Below are 20,655 nucleotides of genomic sequence, written 5' to 3' on the forward strand. Positions count from 1 at the left end.
TGAAAAATATTCCTTTGATACATGGTAAGATCAAGAAAGCATCATCACTAAAATATACAGAACAAGAGTCTGGGGCTTGGAAAAGTATCAAGCAAAGAGTAGAGCCCTTCTCAAAAATGCTGCATCACTAATGCCCTTGATGGTATAGAGGAGAATGTTGTATTAAAAAAATGCACCAACTAGAAGATTCTTACAGCAAAGCTTACTCAGGATAGTTAAACTCATTTCTTTTATATTGTTATTACATTTTGCTGTATTACATTGGCTTACATTTTATTTTTACATTATATTGACAGGTGATTTTAAACTCCGTGTTCACAATGTCCCACATAATTCTGGGATCAAACATGAATTTGCCCTCTTCCTTTAGCCGGATGTATGTTTCAAAGAGCAAGGTCTGGCCATGACATGAATAACATCATGTTTTTGAGATCATATCATCTCCCAAATTTTATGTTATGGCATATATTGCATTTTTAAATTCAAACAACAATCTTGTCAAGTAGCTATTACTTTTCCCATCTTACAGATAAGGAAATGAGGCTTAAAGATATTAAATAATTTCCCCAAATTCATACTACTAGCAAGAGAGGGTTTTGTTGTTTTATTTTGTTGCTTTCTTAACATTTTTTAAAAATTGTACTTTAAGTTCTTGGGTACATGTACAGAACATGCAGGTTTGTGATATAGGTATATGTGTGCCATGGTGGTTGGCTGCATCCATCACCCTGTCATCTACATAGGTATTTCTCCAAATGCTATCTCTCTACTGGCCCCCAATCCCCTGCTATCCCTCGCCTAATCCCCCACCCACCGACAGGCCCTAGTGTGTGATGTTCCCCTCCCTGTGTCCATGTGTGTTCTCACTGTCCACCTCCCATTTTTAAGTGAGAACATGCAGTGTTTGGTTTTCTGTTCTTGTTAGTTTGCTGAGAATGATGGTTTCCAGCTTAATCCATGTCCCTGCAAAGGACATGAACTCATTTTTTTTTTAATGGCTGCACAGTTTTCCATGGTGTTTATGTGTCACATTTCCTTGATCCAGTCTATCACTGATGGGCATTTGGGTTGGTTCCAAGTTTTTGCTATTGTGAACAGTGCTGCAATAAACATACGTATGCATGTGTCTTTATCATGGAACAATTTATAAATCTTTGGGTATATACTCGGCAATGGGATTGCTGGGTCAAATGGTATTTCTAGTTCCAGGTCCTTGAGGAATCGCCACACTGTGGAAGAGAGGGTTTTAACCCAGGGTGGTCAGACTTTACCATCTTAGTGTGAAACGTCATACTGTATTAATTTTCAAATATTTTCCATATATCACACCAGAGATACAGCACTCTGCAGACCATATGGTAGGTATTAGTCAGTTTCTGGAGAATTAAGTAACAAACTCCTGTGTTGGCTACTGAAGGAAGAAGAGGGCAAGGATGCTCAGGGCAACAGTAAGTTGCTAAAGATGTGCAGCCATTTCTTGCTATAGCACTGTGAGGTCAGGCAGACTTTGGAGTAAAATATAACTGAGTTTTAATCTCAGATAAACCACTCACTGACTGTAAGAACTGGAAAAGTTACTTAGCCTCTCAGAGACTCATTTGCATGTAAGAGGATGACAGTCTCAAACCTGCTGGGCTTTTAGTGGCCTTAAAGCAGGCATCCCCAAACTGCGGCCCCCTGAGGCCATATATCCGGCCCCCCAGGAAGGGGCACCTCTTTCATTGGTGGTCAGTGAGAGGAGCAGAGTATGTGGCGGCCCTCCAACGGTCTGAGGGGCAGTGAACTGGCCCCCTGTATAAAACGTTTGGGGCCGCCTGCCTTAAAAGATATAATGAAGGGGATCTGTCAAACCACATAGCACAAAGTCCTCCATGGGAAGAGAGTTGTTTTCCCATTACATGGGGTTAGTTTGGAGCTGAATCTATCAGGCTGCTTTTACTCTCAGGCTTTTACTTCATGAAAGTTACACTGGCTGATGGAAATTGTTTTCTGTTTCGGTGACGCCTATAGACGTTTATTGATGCAACACATATCCAATGAACACAGACAGTGATGCATCAGCCAATGGTCTGGCATCAGCATAAAAATAAAAAACTTAAAAAAACAAGTGTTTCAGCATCAGGACATCTTCATGAGACTGGCTTCATCAAGTGGTATCAGCTTGGACAATCAACTCATCTTTGTTAATCTTGTTTACTGAAAGTGAATAATAGTATCTCTTTTCCAGGGCAGCTATGATGATTAGAGGAGATAATTTAAATAAAAGTGTTTGTACTAAGAAAGAGTTAATATAATAGCTATTTCCCCTGACCTTGATAGCCATGGGTAGAATCAGGATACTTGATTAGTTGCAAATTAACCAACTGACTGCTACTGTGCTGGTAAATGCTCAACCACAGGCTTTCTGGGGGGGAAAAAATCCCTGTTTGTAGCATTTGATGATTTCCATGGTGTAAATTCTCCCAGGAAATCTGAGCCCAACCCTGACAGCTATTTATCTTACCCTGTCTAACAAGGTGCAGCCTCACCAGGGAAGAGACTGGAATCATCAGGAAGGTTGTATTAGATCTCTCTCGTGCACACACAGACACACACTCACTCACTCACAGCATAGACAATTTTTTCCTCCTGAATACCAGAAAAGAAAGCTTACCCATTCCGTTCCCTTCCATTTTCAGGAAAATGACCATGGATTTGCTTTAAGGAATTATGAGACAATACTTCAATAGATGATTATATATTTTAGTGTAATTTTTGCCTTCATCCCTATTTATTTCTTGATTGATACAAGTAATTGCAAATTCCTGGCACCTCATTTTTCTAAATTCCCATGATAGAGGTCAAGGCCAGATGGCGACTGGTCCCCAATTTTACCTTTCAGGTAAAGAAGAAACAAAAATTAGATTCATTACTCCAAACTCACTTGCTGATGATTAGAGGAATCATCATGACATCTGCTTATATCAGCCAGTGTCAGGGCAAGGTACAGAAGTATTGTGAAGAGTAACTTCAGTACAGCAGAACTTAGATTTTACAAAGGAATGAGCAGGGTTCCAGTTTCAGGCATTTGTATGTGTTTACTCGCAGTATACTACTGGCCTTGTCTCTCATTTCCTGCCAATGCTGCATGGTTCAGATGTCACACAGGATAACTCCAAAGCAGAGAGAGCAGAAGCAGGAATGTTCACAGTGGGAAGTGTACCACAAAAGCAACTAAGGATCACACCTGACACACCCAGTACATCTGAAGTATCAAGTATCATTTTGGTTAGGTGATAGGATGAATGTCTTCTCTTAAAATAGTAGTTCTCAATTCTGATTACATATTGAAATCATCATAAAGAAATTTTGAAAACACACCTGCCTGCAGATGATCTGATTGTTCTGAGATGGGACCTGCAGGTCTGTATTTTTTGAAGTTTTCTAGATGTATCTAATTTAAAGTAGATTCAGAAACCACTGACTTACAGCAAAACCATAGCTGAATGTTCTACCTGACCCAGGGCCATAATGATCAGATAATCAACACCGGCATGATCTGGGGATTTTGCTGAACTGTAGATTCTTGATACAGTTAAAGGTGGAAAAGTCTGCATTCTGAATGACATCCAGGTAATATCATAATAATTAAAAAAAAAAAAAACAGAAGTGTAGGGCCTTAGTTGCTTATTATTCTAATGAGAATTACAGGAGTTTCTCCATTGATTTTGGTATCCCTTTTTGCCCATCTAGTCATAGAGACTAAAGTAGGGGTATATGGGATATTGTCTTCAGCTTCCATTTATTTCAGGGCTTAGTTTCCTACAGTCATAATTCAGCACCTCTCAAATTACTTGTGAGCATAGCGTTTTCCTGCTTACTAAGGAAGTAATGTACCAGACCCATCCCACTGCCATGTGAAGGCCCAGAGCATTCTTTTTCCAGGAAAGGGCACATCTTTGTCTGCTATGAACCATCTTGTCATTTTCCTGGTGCTGCTCCAGGTGAGGCACTGTCCCATTTCTCAGGCCAGGCCATCTGACTAACAACTGAACTTTCCCTTTGTTAATCTACCCTACTTCAAGGAAAAAACTATTATCTTCCTCCCCAAAGAACCCTGCCTTCCATTACTCCAGGGAGCTTTTCCTTTTTTCTTCATTCTGGCATGTATTCCCACTCCTAGGAGTAAAGTCAACCTCAAATAATGTCATCAGATATTAATCCTAGGGTTTTTGTTTCATTAGTTATTACCATTTTATTTATTGGTGACCTACAGGTATCTAATCTGAAGATAAGGACAGATGATGGTTTATAGAGACGATTTATGGCAGAAATTCAAGGTCATCATCCTTAGCTCAATCATCTAGAAGAGTAAAACACTTCTTTTTCAAGTGTGGTCATCATGCTTCATAATAAGAGCAGTATATGATTTTCTATTTCTGCCATAACAGATCACCACAAACTCGGTAGCTTAAAACAACATAAAATTATCCTACAGCTTGGGATATTAGAAGTCTAAAATAAGTTTCACTGGTCTAAAATTAAGGTGTCAGCAGCGCTGAGGTCTTTTCTGGAAGATCTAAGAAAGGAACAGTTCTCTTGCCTTTGTCAGCTTCTGTAAGCCACCTACATTTCTTAGATCATGACTCTTACTATCTACAAAGCCAGCAACAATGCATCTCTCTGACTTGTCTTCCATTGTCACAGCTCTCTTCATAGTTATAACCCGGAAAGGGTCTCCATTGTTAAGAATACAAGTGATTAAGTTGGACACACCTAGAAAATCCAGGCAACGCTTTCCCATCTCAAGGTCCTTAACTTTAATCACTTCTGCAAAGCTCCCTTTGCCATGGAAGGCAAAATATTCACAGGGCCCCATCTTTTGCGGAACATTTTTCTACCTACCAGAAATGACTGCCAATTACAACGCTTTTTGTGAAAACTTCATTTTCTCAACAACATCATTATGTAGAGATTATTTTATTTATTTATTTATTTTTTTTTTTTTGAGACAGAGTCTCGCTGTTTCACCAGGTGCCAGGGTGGAGTGCAGTGGCACGATCTTTGCTCACTGCAACCTCCGCCTCCCAGGTTCAAGCAATTCTCCTGCCTTAGCCTCCCAAGTACCTGGGACTACAGGTGTGCACTACCACACCCACCTAATTTTTGTATTTTTTTAGTAGAGACTGGGTTTTACCATGGTCTTGATCTCTTGACCTTGTCATCCGTCATCCGCCCGCCTTGGCCTCCCAAAGTGCTGGATTACAGGCGTGAGCCACCACGCCCAGCTTATGTAGTGATTCTTACCAGCATTTTGCAAATAAAGAAACCGTGGCTCAGCAAAACGAATATGGTAAGGTGACCTAGCTGGGAAATTTCAAACATGAAGTTTGAACTGAAGTCCTATAATTCTCAGGCCTATCCTCATATTCACCTCCTTCTGCTATCTCCCTTATCAAGGATTCAGTAAGCCAATTCCCTGATTTAAAAGAAAATTTCCAAGGCAACAGTTGGCTGCTGTAGTGGTGAAGGATGGAGGTTTATTTGGAGATATATGGAGTGATCTAGAGTTGATGATGCAAATAAAATTTGCTCTGGATGGCATGTGCTGTCAGCAGTGACCTCCTGCAGTAAGAAGAGAAAAATTCACCAAGAGTATTTTATATACTTTAGTTAGGCTGATTCTACCAAGCTTTGTCGACCACAATCACAAATCACACACAAGCCTAAAACAATGTAAAAATAAATCAGTGAAAATTCAATGAATCCTCTCCAACATAGCTGTGTTGGAACTCGGAGCTGTCTTTTAGACCAATAAAAATGGGGAAAACAGAGGACATTCTATTTTAATCTCAGCCAAACTTATTTATCTTTGGGAGAGAGGAGAAAGCTCACAAAGACCATGCATCTTAAGCCATTTCCTGAAAAATACAGAAATTCTCCTTAAGAAAATAGGTTACCTCAGTTTCCATGGGAATGGTTTCTAATGCCAAAATTTTACAGCTGACAACAAAAAGTGACAATGACAGAGAGACCAGAATGAGTGTAGCTATAGAGACTGCTTGTTTCATTATCACATGCTGTTCTAATTGTTTCTTTACATGTCAGACGTCACTCCCTATTGTATTTTTGAGGACAGGAACTAACTTATTCAGTTTGTATCCACATTATTTAACACAGTACCTAACAGGAAGCAAATGATTCATAAAAATTGATATAATCTGCAGATTGACTGACCTAGAATCATCTGAGAAGAAATGAAAATATAGATTCTCTATATTTATCTTAGAGATTGTCAAGTATAAGATCTGTTAGGCGCAGACACCTGCGTTTCTTACAATATGCACCATAGTTTAGAAACACTACTTAGCCTCATATGCAAATTTATAGGCAACATGCTAGATCCTTTTGCCAAAAGCCAACCTAGAATTAATACCCCCCTATTCAAAAGCATGAAAGAACTTATTTCACTAATAATGGGCCTATAAATGTGGCCAAATCTGGGCCAGAGGAAGTTAAGAATACGAGAATGATGAGCTCCATTCCCACACAATGTAAAATTCTATTAGAACACCCAGGATATTGTTAAGATTCAGGTTAGTCTGCAATAGTTTGGGAGACTGGTAAGAAGCTAAGGAGACTTGTCACAGTAACTGTGCTAAAGGGGGAGATTTAAGTGGCATTAATTTGCATCAAGGACAATGTATAACTATGGCAGGAAAGGAACAATGGCACTGGTCACTATTGAATACATGGCTCTCTGACAGGCATCAGCCAGCCCTTTGCTCACTGAGCATCAGTGGTCTTGGCATGGACGCTGAATACCATTCACAGGTCGGTCCATTGTGCTTTTAGCAGGAGAAAGAATATGGCTCTAACTTTTGGTATTGAAGATACAAGAATGTGACTACAGAGCCAGAGGAGGAAATGGGGGAAACCTAAGAAAAAAAACACTTCGTGGCTAAAAAGAACTACTTTATGAAGCTCATATGAGACAAACCCGTAATAATCTTAATAGCTGGAACTAGAGAAAGATCATATTATCTTTACAGTCCTATTCTTACTCACAGGCTAGTGTAGTGTGGCAAAGAATACATTGGTTTTATAAAAATGAAACACTGAGAATAACGAATGTAGAGAAAAAAATAACAGATCACTATGTGACATGATGCAGTCTCCACGTTTATGAGTTCATATCCAGAAGATATGGGTAAAAATGAAAATCATGTGAACCTAATAAAAAATAACAGTAGGAAGTAAAAGAGAAGACAAAGGAAAAGTCAGAACTGTTTTGTTAACAATTGGATAAGCATTCAATATCCTAGTGCCTAATCTAGAATCTTTCTTTTAATTCAATAACCCATGGATAAAATATGAATCAACAAATATCCTGGGCTCTGAACATGAGGGCAGCAGGGGCAGCGTATTTTCCAAATAGCCTATGTTATTCCATTCTCTTTAGTATCTTCTATGTGTCAGGTGCTCTTAGGCACTGGGGATGCTATTGAAACAAAGCAAAATGGTGCAGATATGATGGCTCATGGCTTATTCCCAGCAATCTGGGAGTCAAAGGTGGGAAGATTGCTTGAGACCAGAAGCTCAAGGCTATAGTCAGCTATGACCACACCACTTCACTTCAGCCTAGGCGACAGAGCAAGACCCTGTTGCTAAAACAAAACAAAGTGCCTTCTTTATTTTTCACTGTAGCATTCAGCACTAGTTGATAATTAATTATAAATTTATTTTTAAGTGTCTGCAGTATGTATTACACATATGAATATGGTTCACGAAATAATGGACTTGTCCTTACCACCACTCTATGCCCAACGCCCTTTATAGGCCCCACTTACTATTTGTGAAATAAATGAATAAATGAATGAATCATTGAATGAATGAATAATATTGACCATTAAGTGATTAAACAGCAAAGTCACTTCTTTTGAACTACTATCTTGGAAGGTACTTTTTCAAGCATATAATATAGAAAAAGCAATGTTGTGGATCCATATATATTCTTTCTGCCCTCACTGTAAATACAAAGTGACTCTTTTCCCCAAAATGGAATATAAACGGCCTCAACTGAAAACAGTGTATTAGTCAGTGTATTCTAGGCTGAAAGTGGCAAAAAAAATAAACCCCACAATTTCAATAACTTAACACAATATGATTTCTCTTTCATATTACTGTCTTCTATAAGCTGTGACATGGAGATCTAGGCTATTTCCATATTGTGGCTCTACCATCTTAAACTCTTTGTTATCAAGGCTTTAAAATTGGGAGAGAGCACGAAAGATATGTGGAGCATGTGTGGCCAGGACTCAAAGCGATATACATTACTTCCATCTACATTCCAGTTGCAGAGTCTCACTGAGTTGTAAGAGGCCTACAAAACAGTCATTTTGTATGCCAAGAAGGAAAATGAAATGGTTTGGTGAATACGTGGCATTGTCTCAATGTTATACTTTCAACATTAGGTTTAAAATTAAAAAGCACAATAGTGTTTCTAGTCATAGCCAACAAGTATAGAAAATACAAATAGGAAGCAAAATATTCTATGAAAATCTTTTAATAAATATTTAAGAATCAGATATTCATTCATTCATTCATTTTATATCTGAACTTATTACTATGTACTACTATTCTCACTCTCTTAGAGCTGATAGTCGAGAAAGGAAGACAAATGAACCATTAAATGAAGATGAGTGCTTTGATAAAGTATAGCATATTATAGGAGATCTTTCATAATATTTAAAATGAAATTACTAATATTTTGAGTATTAGGTACTTTATAGACATTATTGAGTTTCTTTCTTTACAACGGGAGGTGATACTATTATTGTTGTTGTTTATGGTGAAAACAGCCACTTGCTCAAGAACTCACAATAATTAATGCACCTTAAGTACCTGGATAAGTAATTATTAACGTTGTTCATGCAAGTTACTAAACAAGAACTGGTAGTTTTACCCCAGATTAGGTAATGTAGAATGAAAAGAACATAAAACTCCAGAGCCCACATGAAACGAGCATAGCGCTTATTTCATGAGCACACAGAGGTTCTCACTAGGTTCCTAGGGAGGAAGAACTAAGGTGACGGCAGAACTCACTCCACATGCCCTTAGCCCACTGTATAAGCTCTGAAAGTAAAGCTCAGAGTTCCCGTTCCAGAGGGCGGGTCTTGCCTTTTTGAAAATTTTTAAGCTCAGCTTAAGCCATTTACTGTGTTGGTAATTGATGCAGAAATAAACGATGAAATTTATATTTATGATATGCCTAATGCAAAAGCAATTATTTTTCCACAAGGAAAATGCAAAGCAAAATGACTGGAGTTTTTGCCTAGCTTTAATAAGACCTACCCCTCTCCTCAACACTTCTGCCAGAATTCAAATTCCTAGGCAATACATATTTTCTACTGAGGCAAAAAAAAAAAAAAAAAATTAAATAATTGCTCTGAAAATTAGAGAAGCCAGCTAGGATAGGGTACTTAACTTGGATTTTTTCCATTGTAATAATATGGGGATAACAGGATGGATGAGAATGATATAACGAGGTAGAGTAAAAATCTCATCCTTGAGCCAAAGTCACATTTTTCTCTCCACAGGATAAATTAAACAGGTGGATTGAGCAAGAAACTCACCTGGTGAGCACACTACTTTTGCAGATGTAAGTGGCACACAGCTGGCTTTAAAAGCTATGATTTGCTTACCCATATGTGGTAGTACATGAAATAAAGAGAAGCTGAAACCGGGGCGGAGAAATGTAATTTTTAGCACAGCCTCACTGTCAGCAATGGGAATTGCTTTTTTAAAACTGGGAGTAGCTTTGATGAAAACATCCTCCGACATTCTCAACATTGCCTTGGGTTGAATTCTTTCAGAAACCATAGATGGCTTCCTCTTTATTTTGCAGTTTTATAGCATTTTATTGTCTACTTTCATTTAATGTTGTGAAGATTTCGCACTGCCCTCTGCTGTTTTCTGAGCTGCATAACCAGGGTGTTCACAAGAGACAGTTCATTTAATATTCTCTCTCTCTCTCTCTCTCTCTACATATATATATATATATATATATATATATATATATATATATATGTGTGTGTGTGTGTGTGTGTATGTGTGTGTATACACACACATACACACCACACATACACATGCACACACATATATACACCTACAGAGTTAATTTAATTTTATACATATATATATATATATGTATATATATATATATGCACACATATTAGTCATCCAAGATATAAGAGCAGGTTTTAAAAAAGCTGCAAATGGGCAAAGCATAGATTTTAATCAGGCAAAATGAGTCCTGATTCTAGCCCCTCAACAGTTCTAGTTATGAGGCTATAGATAATTTAAATCCTCTCTGGCTCAAGGCTCAGTTTCCCTACATACAAAATAAGAATACTAATACTTATTTGCATCAAGTTACAAGGATAGGTCAGGCATGCTTACTGCCTAAAACAGAGAAGACACCATGGTATGAAGCTATTACAGATTAGTCATGCACTCTACAAGAAGATAAGGCAAGTGGGGAATCTGGCAATTATGTAACCGAGGGAGAGATTGATGAGATGGCTATTGTAGAAAACCAGATAGTAAAGCAGGCTTAAATGAGAATTTCAGCCATGAAAATGATATGGCTTTAGTAGCCAAGTGGAGACCATTGAGTTAAGGGGGCAGAGACTAGAAAAAGAAAGAACAGCTAGGAGAGCTAGTGCTGTAGTTGAGGATGAAACGAAGATGGACGTAACTAGGGGGGCACCGAGACTCAGAGGAAGATAGACACAGTCAGCAGTCACGGTGGAAGTTGAATGTGAATAATTTGGTAATAAATTGGATGCAGGACATAAAAGAAAGAAAATTGCATTGTGGATATGCAGGAAGGATGATCGTGGTCATATTCCATGAATGAACAGCAGTCAGAGTTAGCAAGAAAAGGAGATAGCATGGGTGTGGGAGGAGGGAGGAAATTCATAGTTATTTGGGATCAACTAATAGAAATAATTTTCCTTTATTCTTCGTGATAATCTTGCAATGTAGACTTTATTATTCCCATGTTCTAGAAGAGAAAATTGGGTCCCCGAAAAGTAAGTCTCTTGTTAATGACACTTAATGACACACATCAGCATAAAGAAGCTGGGATTCAAATAGTTTTACCTACCTTCTAAATTCTAGGCCATTTCCATTATGGCTTTAAAGAATCCATGCAAAAGAAGCAGTATATAAAGAGGTCCTGTTTCACGGATAAAGTCCTCACCTCTTACATTTCTCCCATGCATGATATTGTTTTCCTTAGGTATAAAAAAATGAGGCCTATCTGTCCTGTTTATAGTGTTTATACACACGTCCACTCATGAATATTCTCATGTTATTTGCTGTTGATGGGTATCTCATTTTTGTTGATGGTAAAAATAAACATTGATTTGACAATTAAGATTTCTTGTAATGCCCATTTGCTATTTTGGGATTCTCTATTGAAACTATATCATGTGTTTAATTTCCTAAGAAATTCTTTAAGGACACTTCAGCTGAATGACAAAAGAGAAAATGTGCCCAGTATCACTGCCCATCTGCTACCAAGTGAGCAGTTCTAAACGGCATTGAAGAGCACCATTTCCTTCTCTCTTTTACCAAAGTCTTGTATGAAGAGTAGTCTCACATAGGCCTCACTAGAATTTCCTAATCCAGAGTGACTTCTAAGAAAAGAAATTTCAAACTTAAATACAATGGCAAGTCCAAGATGTGCATGAACCCCAAAGAAATCACCTATCAAGAAGCAACATAAACTAGAAGCTTTCTAAGTCTTCTGTCCTCATAATCCCTTCATTCTAATATATTCATTAGGTGAAATTTAAGACTTTTTACTATTTCAAAGCTGTGTTAGTTTAGATTTGGTGAGGAGAAGCCAAAACAGAATTAGATACACAAAAGCTTTTTGAGGGAGGAAGAAAGAGGAGATGGAGAGAGCTTTTGGACCATGACACTGGTCTGACATCTGTGAAAAACTAGAAGGAAAAGGACTATGGTAAAAAAAAAAAAAATGGATGGTAAGGAGTCATCATCATGCCCAGACACCCACTGGAGAAGGTTTCTGTCTCTAAAATAGGCCCATTTTGTTCAGTCATTGGAATGAATGTGGTAATTGAAAGGCATCAGCTAAGACCATCACTCATATCTGTTACCTGCAGCTAGAGATCTTAGCAGCATATTTTCATGGCAATTTCAAAATCTATCTCCAGAGATCTATATTGAAATATTAAGGAAAATTATAGAGTAATAATTAAAATGTAGAGTTTGGAGACAAACTTCCTAAGTTCAATTCTTAACTTCACCACTTAGCAAGGTTGTTGTATAGGAGTCAGTATGTAACAATCAACTGTACCGTACTGAGATAGTCAACAACAAAAATTTTAAAAAATAAAATGTTATTGAGATAATGCTTACTGTAATATCAAAACATTACATTCCTATAGAAAAAATTTAAAGAAATTAAAACTTGAAACTGCAATGAAAACAAATTACTAGAAAAATTTAAGTAAACAATGAAAAATGCTATATTCATCAACTATAATACTCAATACTACAAAGATATAAATTATCCCCAGTTGATCTATAGATTTGACTAAGTCCAAATCAAAACTTAGTAGCAATTTTGGGTAGATTGATACAATGAATCTAAAATTTATATGAAAATTCAAAAGATAAATAATCAACATTTACAGTACCCTCATTTATGACATTAAAGTGCAATGGAAAAAAGACTTTTTTCAATAACTGGTGTTTGATTGATTGGATTTTAATTTTTTTCAGATTTAGTTATGATTTATTTTATCTTTATTTGACAAATAATAATTGCATACATTTGTGGAGTATAATAGAATGTTACATATGTGTATATATATAGTGTGTGTGTATACACACACACACACACACACACACACAATTAAATCAAGCTAATAAACAAATCCACCACTTAAGTTACCTATCATTTTTTATGGTAAGACATTTAAAATTTACTCTCTGAATTATTTTAAAATATGCATTATTATTGACTAAAGTCACCCTACAGTGCAATAGATCTGAAAGATTATTCCTCCTGTCTAAAACTTTGTATCTTTTGATCAACAACAGATCTATATCCTGTCTATTACAAATAATGCTGAAATAAGTATGGCAGTATAAGTATGCTGAAATGAGTATGGAAGTGTAAGTATCCTTTCAACATACTGATTTCAATTCCTTTGAAAATATACCCAGAAGTGGGATTACTGGACCATATGGTAGTTCCATCTTAAATTTTTTGAGAAACCTCCATACCATTTCACACAATGTTTATACTAAATCACATTTCCACCAACCACCTGCTAGGGTTCCCCCTTTTCTCCTCATCCTCACCAATGCTTACCTTTCATCCTTTTGATAAAAGGCATTTAACAGATGTAAGGTGTTATCTCACTGCAGTTTTACTTTGCTTTTCCCTAATGATTAGGAATGTTAAGCTTTACCTCTTAAGCCATTTCTATGTCTTTAAAAGTTATCTGCTCAGGTCCTTTGCCTATTTTTTAATTGGGTTATTTGTTTTCTTGATACTGAGTTGTTTGGGTGCTTTACATATTTTGGGTATTATCAGATATATGACTTGCATATATTTTCTCCCATTTGTTGACTGCCTCTTCACTTTACTGTTTCCTTTGTTGTTAATACCAGTATTTTAATAAGTGAAACAATTGTACTTTACATGATACCCACAATATTCATTAATTAATTCTAGATGGGTCATAGATCACAATGTAAATGGAAAAACAATAAATTAGAAGTAAACATAGAAAAATTCTCAATGAACAAGGAGTAAGATTCATTAAACAGGACCAAGAAGCATTAACATAAAGAATGTTGTCAAATTGGACTTAATTATATTTGTAAATTCATATGTAGATCTGACAAATAACTATTATGCAGAACACACAAACACACACACACACACACACACACAGACACACACACCCCTATACACTGGCAAATCAATGAGAAAAAAATGTAAACATATTCAATTTTAAAACAAATTTATGACAGAGTTCATTAGAAATATAATACAAATTGAGTCAATGGATCTTTGACAAAGAAAAACAATTCAATGGAGAAAGCATATAAATTTATCCGTAAATGGTGCTGGGAAAATTGGATTTCCACATGCAAAAAACAAAAAAACAAATGAACAAAATCTAGACACAGACTTTACTCCCTTCACAGAAAATTAACTCAAAATGGATTATAGCCTTAAATGTAAATGCAAAATTGTAAAACTCCCAGAACATAACATAAGAGAAAATCCTGATGTCTTTGAGTTGGATTTGGTGATTACTTTTTAGACACAACACCAGTGGCATGATCCATGAATGAAATCATTGCTAAGTTGAACCTCATTACTAAATAGTAAAAACCGCTCTGTAAAAAAAATACTATCAAGAGAATAAGAAAACAAACTAGGGACTGAAAGAAAATATTTGCAAAAGATGTATTTGATGAGGGACTGTTATCCAAAATATGCAAAGAAGCCCTGAGTTTTGACTCAATAATAAGAAAACAAATATTTAAAAGTGGGTAAAATATCTGAATAGACATTTCACTAAAGTAGGTAATAGATAATACGTAAGCCTATGAAAAGATGCTCAACATCATATATTACTAGGGGATCGCAAATTGACACAACCATGAGATACAATTACATACCTGTTAGACTGTCTAAAACTGAAAACACTGACACTTGATGCTAATGAGAATGTGGAGGAACAGGAACTCTCATTTACTGAGGGAATGCAAAATTGCACAACTATGATGGAATATAGTCTGGAGGTTCTTACAAAACTAATCATATTTTTGCCATGCTATTCCGTAATTGTTCCAAATTATTTATGGAAATGAGTTGAAAATTTACATTCATACACAAACCTGTACATATATGTTTATAGCAGCCTCATTCATAATTGCCAAAACTTGGAAGTAAACAATATGTCCTTTAGAGTGTGACTAGATAATCTTGTATACATTCATACAACAAAATATTATCCAGCATTAAACGTTTTGAGCTATCAAACCACAAAAAGGTGTGAAACAACCTTAAATGCATATTACTAAGCAAAAGAAACCAATTTGAAAAGGCTAAATACCATTAAGTAAAATGAAATAAAAGATTCCAACCATATGATATCCTGGAAAAGGCAAAAGTATGGAGACTAAAAAGATTAGTGGTTTAAAGGGTTAGAGGACAGGGAGGAGAATGAATAGGCGTAGCACAGGGGATATTTAGGGCAGTGAAACTATTCTGATACTATAATAGTGGATATTTATCACTATTCATTTGTCAAAACCCATAGAATGTAAGTTAAGTGTGAACTCTAACATAAACTTTGGTTTTGAATTTATAATGACATGTCACTGTTGATTATCAGTTGTAACAAATGTACCATTCAGGTGCAGGATGTTGACGGTGGGGGAGGCTATGTGTATGTGAAATGAGGAAGTATATGAGAACTATTCATGCTTTCCACTCAATTGTACTGTGTACCTAAAACTACTTTTTAAAAAGTCTGTAGAAAAAAAATCTAATTTAAAAATGGCTGAAACTTGAATAGGCTCTTTATGGGAAAAGGAAAAGAATATTTCAACGGCCAAAATGCATATGATAGGGTATTTAATGCCTTACTACTAAATGCACACCAGAATGGCAAAAACGAATGACAAACAAGTATCAGTGAAGACACCAGGCAAATAGAACTCTCAGACACTGTTGGTAGAAATGTAAATTCATACAACCAATTTGATAAAGTATTAAGCACTATATTATAAAGCTGAGCCTGTGACTCTGGAGTTCTATTCTTTGATATATATATCCAACAAAAATATGTACTTACATTCACTAAAATACATGTAGCGCTATTTGTAGTAGTCAATGGTGAAAACAAACCATATGCCCATGAACAATATGATGGTTAAATTGCAGTATGTTCATTCAATGCAACGTAGTAAAAATAGGTAAACCACTGCTGCACAAGAGTCATGGATAAAATTCACACAATGTTACGCTACAAAAATGCAGCATATATTATCTGCTTCTACTTATATAAATTTCAAAACCAGTCAACCCTAATTCACGGTGTTAGCAGTTAGAATATTTGCTAGCCACAGGGAAAATGCAGGAGAGAGAATAAGGTACTTTTCTAAGATATTGACAATGTTCCATTATATTTTGTGTAAAATCATTTAGATACATACATACATCTACTTTTCTGTATGCATATTTTATAAAATTATACTTTAAAATATGCAAACTTTTTATGGACGAATTTATACTTTATATTGAAAAGCACTAAGAAGAATTTTAAACATATGTATATGACCATGTGCAAGTGTGTATGTGTTTGTGTATACACCACAAACTTCTGAGTCCAGTTTGAAATCAGCACATTTCATATATTTGAGAGTTTGTTTTGTGGATGTAGTCTTTTTCACATGAAGCCTCACTGCTTACCTAAGTTGAGCCAGCGTAGCTCTGATCCCTGCTTTGTGGGAGCTGGTGGCAGACGGTAGGGAGGGGTTGTTGGGAATGAATCACAGTCTGCTGCTCTGGAATCTAGGCGTTTCACAGCTTGTCCTAGAGGCAATCAGAATACACAATGACACGCTTTGACAAACAGACTAACAACAAACTTGAATCATGTTTAGACCCTCAGGTGAAATCAACTAAACATCAAAATGATTTTCTCAAAATTGTTTGTTTTAATTTTTACATATGTCATATTAAACCCAGTGTCTGCATCCAGATTAAAGTTTGAAACAAATGGAATAGTTTGTACATAAAATATGGTTATAAAATGTTTTAACATTTTGCATGATATACAACAAAATGCTATCAGTGACATAAAAAAATCTACAGAATAAAATGCAGGATTAAACAATTGCATGGTTATAAAAATATTTTAACATTTTGCATGATATACTAAACACAACAAAATGCTATCAGTGATATAAAAAAATCTACTGCATAAAATGTAGGATTAAATAATTGTACTACAAATGAAAAACTACAGTTTTCATCTGGTCTGAATATAAAGCACAAATATACAATGATGGTTATTCCATATACAAACATCAGACTGAGATCAGCCCAACATGATTATAAGGTTGTCACTTTCAACCCCCTCTTTCCCCTTCCGCTCCCAGAACGTAGGTCTATTTCTATTAAAATATGGCTTGGGCAGAGGACAGAAGCAATCATTATATCCTTGCTTGAGTTATCACTTTCCTGCTCCAACTTATGTGAGCATCTTCTTAATGTCACACGTTAGTTGATAACACAAATAGGAGCTATCTTAGAAACACCAAATTAAAAACAAGAACGAAGAAACAAGTTTAGTATGACCAAAAAAGTCAAAGGCCACAGTAAGGAAAAGTTTTGAATCCCTGATGACACATGTGTCTAGACCATGTAATAATTTTTTTTTAATTTGACAAAAAGGGTTTCTTACAATTTGAATTAAGAATAAAAATGGGCATGAATAGCTGCATCACAAACGTAAGACCTGTATCAGTTTTGGTTTAAGTCTGTTTCAGTGATTCTGAGCCATCTCACCATGACTCACAGTGGATGATATCTGTGTTTCTCACATTCTGGGCATATACAGATATTTTCACAGAACAGTAAAAGCTTTTGCAAGGAAGTAGAGTAAACATCCCCACAGAAATATTTTCTCTTTAATGAGGCACTCGTAAAAAAGATTTATTGTGGGCATGCGAATAAAATCAGTCTCAAATAAGTATTTACTTTAAACGGCTAAATAATATTATGACTAAATAATTTTAATTTTTAAAAGGTCTGATATTTTTCCAGACTTCTATTCTACAGGTAATATTAAGATGAACAACATTACATCATTTAAGCATAAGTATGAACATAATTTATTATAAGAATTATAATGGATTTCATAAATTAGATACATTATAATGAATTTTAGAATTTTCTGACTTTTAGCATATCTATAGAACTTTTTAAGTATTAGCTCAGTAGGGTTGCTTGAATTGTCAACAGGCACATCCTTTTGTGAATTTAGTAATAGAAACATACTGCTCATCTCCCTCATTTATGTGTACTGAAGATACAGCTCTGCAGGAATGTCGCTGATCAGTTGGGCTATATTGCTTAGGCAGATGTCTCCAATTGAAGAAAACGTAAGGGAATACAAACAATTACAATGTTATTATTGGGATACTCTTGAAAGAACCCTAAGGTTATTTTTTTCACTTCAAAACTTCACAGACACTTGAATATAGCAAAACCAAGGGCTACAAACCTGAAAAATACTTTTTAAACAGTAACACTCTACCTGCTTCCGTGATTTATCTAGTAACTATAAAGTTATTGCATTTTCCAAAACGATTTTAAACTTCTGTTAATGCAGACCTGTTTACAGGATACAGATGCATTGTAGTAGAGTAAGCAGAGCAGTAGTTTGGGGTGAGCGATCTGGGTTCTTATTCAGGCTCTCAAGCTGTACTGACCAAGTAACTATGAGTGCTCATTTAATTTCTCTGAATCTCAGTTTTATTTCCTTTTAAAAAAAATTTTTTTATTGTACTTTAGGTTCTGGGGTACATATGCAGATCATGCAGGATTGCATGTGTACACACATGGCAATATTTAAGTTTAGAATAAAAATACCACGAGTGTTAGGAAGATTAAATGAGACAGATGTTAAATGTTTATCCCAGTCCCTGAAGTAGAATAAATAATCTAAAAAGTAGTAGCTGATATTGTGATTTGGTTGATGAGAAGGAAGATGATCATTCAGCAGACAGCAGTAAAGGACAGTTTACCATGAAAATATAAGTGATCATGATAGTGACATTTAAAATGATTTGTTTTATAGTTTTGCTCCCTAGATTCTGCAATTCAACAAGCATCATGACTGACTTCAAATACCTTCCAAGGCAATGGCCACATATTTATTTCTGCCTCCCAAATGTTCTTCATGTTTCTCATTTATACAACGTTACCCTAGAACTCTACAGGGAAAGGTGTTCAGTAAAACATAGCCCCCAACTTAACCAAGTCTCCATGGTCTCCACGGCAAAATTCAGCCCATGCCAGAAGTTTTCCTGACTCTCCATGTTCGTTGAATGTTCCTTGCTGTGACTCTCTTCCATCTGGGGCATTTCAAAGACATTCTTTGAGCACAAATTAGCTCTTCACATTTTGGTATGGGAGAGGGAGAGCTTGCATAACTATCTATTACTCCTATTAGTGTAAGGTCCACCACTTTGCCCACTACATGGCACATGGTAGGAGTTCAGTATACACTTATTGAAATAGAATGAACAGAGACAAGGAAAAATGAAAAGGATGTTTGGTAGAGGGTAATTCTCTCAGTGAGTATATATCACAGAGACAGAGTCAAGACTCCAGAAAGCAGCTAAAATCAACAATCAAATTTAGCTCACTTCAGTTATGATAGAAAGGTAAAAATAGAGTCTAAGTAGGATCGACTTATTTGTGCCTGATAAACATGTTTATAAAGAGAAGTGAATGAAGAATAAAGTAATGCCATAGAAAGCAATGATATTGGAAGAGTCTCTACTGGAAAGACACTGCTCATGGAATAATATTAGTGCTTTCTGGAGAACTTGCCACGAACTAATGTACACATAGAGGCCCGGAAACCTTGATATTTGTTTGCTGCTCAACTCTTTGCTCAAAATTCTTGCAAGCACATCAGTAGCTCTAAGCCATTTTCTCTCCCTCTTCCCACCGTGATACCCTGTGCCCCATATTCTTCCTGCTCTGGATGTCCTTGTTCTTCCTATTTTTCTCCTTTTCAGTTACTTTAATTCCTCATTCTAGAGGAAGATCAATCTGGTTTTAAATACTGACTCTATTGTTCATTCATACTTTCTAACACTCAGATTCCTCTTCTATAAAATTAAGAATTTAAGAATATTTTCTATTGCAAAGGTTAACAACTGATTTATTTGGAGTATTTATTGAGTGTGTATGTAAATGCCCCTCGTTTCCTTCTTTACAACACGAAAGAGATAAAGATTAGGAGTCATCTGCTGTTGCACCGTCATAGTCTTTGATATAAAATCTGACACATACAATATTCTCCTGAGAGAAATTCTAGTGACTACAAATCCCTTTACTCTTTATGTTGTACGTTTACCAACAAAAATATACAACAAAATTGATAGGTTTTTCAAGTCTACTGACTCTCCCAATTTCTTAATGTCTGTTTTTCTTCCTTCCGTCTCTCTTCCTTTCTTCCCCCTCTAATTTTGCTTCCCTTCATGTCCTCCTTTCTTGATCATGGACTAGCTTCCCACTGCTGATCTAACAAATCACCACAAACTAAGTGGCTTAAGGCAACGTATTTCAACTTATGGTTTCGAAGCCAGAAGTCCAAAATCAGTTTCACTGGCTAAAATTAAGTGTCTGTGTTCCTTTGGGAGATTCTAGGGAGGAAGACACCCTTACTTTGCCGTTTCAAACTTCTCGGAATGCATTCTTTGACTGTGGCCCCTTCCTCCATCTTCAAAGCCAGTAGTATAGCATCTTCTCTCCTCTATGACCTTTGCTTAGTTTCTTCTATTTTTTCCTTCTGATTCTTCTGCTTCCCT

General features: G+C 36.0%; 1 long non-coding RNA gene across 1 annotated transcript in view; it reads right to left on the reverse strand.

Annotated features, from left to right (window-relative positions):
• LOC141584736 (uncharacterized) overlaps positions 1 to 20,655 on the reverse strand; it is a 142,374-nt gene that overhangs the window by 62,746 nt on the left and 58,973 nt on the right. The window contains exon 2 of the long non-coding RNA XR_012517942.1: positions 16,517 to 16,639. This is a non-coding gene — a long non-coding RNA (uncharacterized LOC141584736). The remainder of the gene's footprint in view (positions 1 to 16,516; positions 16,640 to 20,655) is intronic.

The sequence above is a fragment of the Saimiri boliviensis genome, chromosome 6 (genome assembly GCF_048565385.1).
Source record: "Saimiri boliviensis isolate mSaiBol1 chromosome 6, mSaiBol1.pri, whole genome shotgun sequence".
NCBI lineage: Eukaryota > Metazoa > Chordata > Mammalia > Primates > Cebidae > Saimiri > Saimiri boliviensis.